The following is a 4,512-nucleotide window of genomic DNA, read 5'->3' on the forward strand; positions in this document are numbered from 1 at the left end:
GCAGCCCCCGTACCTCTTTGTTATTAACATAAGCGTCAGTGGGTTGTTCCCTGTCGTGCAGTCAGCAGTCCTTCCATCAGATCACAGGCTTTGGAACTGTAATCTTGGCTTTTACCGTGACTTTACATTTTATACTCGTGGCACAAGCACATCACCTACACATGTATCCACAGAGCGGGGATCAAGTTCAGTTCTATTTTTCTGCATGTAGAAAAGCAGTGTGAGGCGGTCACCACTAGTACAGTAGAAAAAGCTAGGGAGAGCAGAAACTTTTCAGTCCTTCTAGAAAAGAGGCCTCGTTTTCCTCCAACACTGCACTGCAGGAAGGCGGGCAGAGAGGGGAGGGTAGCTGCTCAGTTCTCCATCTCCTCGTTTTACTTGTTCTGAGGGAATGCTCAGATGCTCCCACATGGCTACATTCAGACATAAGGATCTAAACTTGTACCACAACGAGGCCCACATGTTTGGTCTCATTACCCTTCAGACAGTGGACAGCTGAGCACAGACCACATCGGAATTAGTTATTTTGAGCACGCTGATGCCCTCCCCCTAACTAACAGGAGGAAAGTCGGTCCTAAGTAGGAAGGATCTGTGAAGATTTGAGTTGTGATGTTACTGCAAGGGTCTAATTTTCAAACTCTGAATAATCTGAATGTCACCGACTCAGCATTGCTTGTACTGTTGCTGTTCGGTGGCTCCGTGGATTTTTACAATTAAGATTTCTGTGGTATTTGCTCACAACCGAGGAGGCTGGAGCTTGTAAGGCAAACCCTTATTAAGACTGGCTAATTTCCCTGAAGCCCTGAGACTGCAAATTAGGTTGCTGCCACCAGGGTTTCCACTTGACTCAACTGTTCTCTGAGCTCTCTCTTTCTTTCTCTCTCTGTCTCTCTCAGTCTCTCTCCATCCCTCCCTCCTTCCCTCCTATCCCCAGGCAAAACATTTAGCACACAATGGTGTCAATACCTTCAAATGAAATGATGAATGTAAGCAGGCTTGGTAAGTGTCCCCCCTCGTGCTGCAGGGGGCTAAAGGCCTGACAGCGGAACACAGACAGTTATAGTCTGAGCTAGCCTCAAGGACTCCAGGGGAGAAAATTACCTCAAGACTTTAGCGGTTCCTCTAGGTGTGTGTGTGTGTGTGTGTGTGTGTGTGTGTGTGTGTACTAGCTAGTGGGACCAAGCCCAAGTTTTTGCCTGTTGTAGCCCTCTACAACAGGGACTTATCACTCAGCTGGATTTCCTCTGGGCAGCAGGAGACAGTAACTTCCGTGTGTAGAGAATGAGCAATCTCAAGTCACCTTGCCCACAAGTAGGATGAACAGAGCAGAGGGGAGGAAGGCCAAGTAAGTAGCCACATCCTGGAAGGAGCACAGCAAATAATAGAGCTAGCTGCAGGTGCAGTACTGCTGAGAGCCATCAGACACACCGGCTAGAGAAGCACAGACTTTGATTGGTTGAGCCACTGCTGTCCTGATCCGGTGCAAACTCGTTTGAAGGCCTTCAGCATCACTAGCCCTGGGGCACATTTTTAGTTGAGAGAGCACACTTCAGAGCAGTTTTTCCCCATAAGCCTGGTTTTCTTCAGAGTGCAGTGAGTTCATTGTCACCTGAGCTAAAACAGCCAGAGAGAGTGCTGGATTAATCCAGAGCAGGATCTTAACCCAGCAGTTCAGGTGTTGGGACTGAGGCAAAGAGTGACCACATGCCCTGTTTGTCCGGAGCAGGTTGCTCCAGCATCCTGTCTGGGTTAGCTTTTATTCTGTTGTTTCATTCCCCCCGCAGTCCTAGTTTAGAAGACAGATGATGTTTACTTGACCCAGGTCTCCTTTCTTTGCTCAGTTGTTCTGTGTTGGCAGCCATCACCCTAGGGTATCACATGATACCTCTTCCTCTCCAGCTCCTGAAAGATCCAGCCTCTTCCCCTGGCATGTCACAAAATATCCATATCAGCTCCGGATGTCATCCCCTTACACCACTTTATCCAGAAGGACAGAGAAATTCCCACTAGCATCTCCAGCGTGGCTTTTGCACTCTGGAAGTCACGTCTCTGGGATCCCATTGGTGTCACATGACCATTCCGCCTGGGGAGCTGCATTAGATGAAGGACTCAGGAATACATGCTGCAATCATAGGTGGGAGACACTTCTACACAAATTGCGCATGGAGAATGAGGAAGGGATAAATGTCCCATGGAAAAGTGAGTGTCTGTTGGCATCAGAAGAGATAGGTAGAAAATGGGAGGTACGGAATGGTTTACCATATGGTGAGGCAACAAAAAGTTCTGGAGTAGAAACCGGTCCACCTGGCCGTGAGTTCCTCCACAAGCCGATGTTTGAAGGATAGACTGTCCCTTGCATAGTTTCTGCCTCAGTTTCCTTCTAGGGAGAATGGAAAATTAAACCTTCAGGATTTTAGAGTCGGTTTCACTCTGAATGTTTGATATACAGATACATCCTCTGAGTCTTCAGGGTTACTAATTCCAGCCTCCCCTCCCCCAGGTTTTCTCTCTAAGCGGAAAGGCAACTTACTTTGGCTTTGTTTCTAATGTTAAAAAGCTTCCAGCATCAGTGAGGATTTGAAATATTCCTCTGCTCTTATTATGTCATATTCTTTAACTAGCCAACTTTCCCCACAGTTTACAACTTGTGTCAGACCCTGGGAAGATTTGCTTTTAGATTTTTTTTTTCCTGTGAACAAAGCAAGTCATAAAACTAGATTTATATTATGGTTTCCTTACAGTTGCATTTCACCCCAAGTTTCTTAAATCAAGGAATTGACTAACAGAATGGCCAAATGAATAAAACAGGGCAGCGATGAATGACTGCCTTTAGCAAACCGAGAGGAGGCTTATTATTTAAATATTCCTGGGTATATTAAGTGAAGCGAAAGGCTTAGAATCAAAAGTGAGAGGAATAGGCAGCCAAGTTAAAAAAAAAATGCCACCAAGCTGTAAATAAAATATGAAACTGGCTTAGAAAGGAAGCCTCACTGCGAAGTCAAACACTGATGTATGGTCCATAATTGTGGGACGTTTGTAAAAGGTGACATGACACCTGTCAATTATCCACAGCAGCCAGGAAATGTAGATTATATGAATAATTCAGCAACCCAGTGCCCTTTGTTGCTAAGCTGTCCAAGCCCAGATCCATAAAGTGACTACTGATATGAAAGAGAAAAGGATGTTTCAATGGCAAGAGCCTTACGTTCCGTGCGGAGATGTCTTCGGGGCGGGTTCTTTGGACAGCTGTGTTCCAGTTTTGTACTGGTGGTTGAATAATTAACTGACGGGCCTTTTTCATGTGTGACAAAAGCAGGAGCTTGGGCTCTAGAAACTTTATATATCCTCCGAGAATATGCAGCATCATAAATATATTATTGTGTATCTCAATCATCTTACCTCCCCAAGTCACGTGTGCTCTTTTAAAAAGAATATTTCAGGACTGGGTGTGATGATATGTGCCTGTCACCCCATCACTGAAGAAATGGATGCAGGAGGATCACAAGTTCAAGGTCACCTGGGCTGATAGTGAACCCTTTTCAAAACACACACACACACATACACACAAACCATTAACGGTGTAAGATTATGGGTATAAGTGATAATAATATTTGTACATAATAGGTAATTATCACATAAAAATCTCTGAAGAAGGCCAAGTCTGAGTTTTTACTTTAGATTCACGGAACTGAAGAGTATTATATTTGGAAGGTCACTTAGAGGCAGCTTAGCAGTGGTTTCCAGAAGCCAGTGAGAAAGGTCAATGGCATGGCTCAATGTATCCAGTCCCGAGCATCATGAGAAAAGACATAACAACTACACAAAGCATCTTGTCCAGAAGTCACTGGAACCCTGCAAGAAACCTTTCAGTAGAAATCCAAGCAGGAAAGGGGCTTCCTTTTTTATCTTCACTAACTTTACGGTAGTTGTTAGAATTGTAGACGACTAGAGTCAACCTATTTAGTAATCCCTACTCTGTAACTTATTCTCCACCTTTCCCAAGTCTCTATATGATGCATCCATTTCAAAGATGAAGCAAAACGAGGCTCCAGAGAGATGAAGGGACTTGCTGAAGCCACCACAGATCCTGGCAGTGGTGAAACTGGAAGGCAGCCTCAGACTCTCACACAAGACACATACACACGCACAACTGTTAAAGACAGCTTGACTGCCCAGGCACATGAGCATCCAGGACTTACAGAAATACCACATCTGTGGTTCTCAGAACCTGACAAGAGAGCTAGAGAAATGGAAATAACTGATTATTTCACGTGTGACTGGAGCCAGAAGCCTCCTCTCTTTCCATCTCCTCCACAGCCATGTTAGGCACAAGGCATAGGTCAGAGTTCAGAGAGAAGGTGACACCTTGGGATGCCCAGGTGACCAGGCAGGGAGTCCCAGGGAACTCAGTGGAGCCCCTCCTCTCCTCTCCTCTCCTCTCCTCTCCTCTCCTCTCCTCTCCTCTCCTCTCCTCTCCTCTCCTCTCCTCTCCTCTCCTCTCCTCTCCTCTTA

The sequence above is a fragment of the Grammomys surdaster genome, unplaced genomic scaffold (assembly GCF_004785775.1).
Source record: "Grammomys surdaster isolate TR1022 unplaced genomic scaffold, NIH_TR_1.0 99, whole genome shotgun sequence".
Taxonomy (NCBI): Eukaryota; Metazoa; Chordata; class Mammalia; order Rodentia; family Muridae; genus Grammomys; species Grammomys surdaster.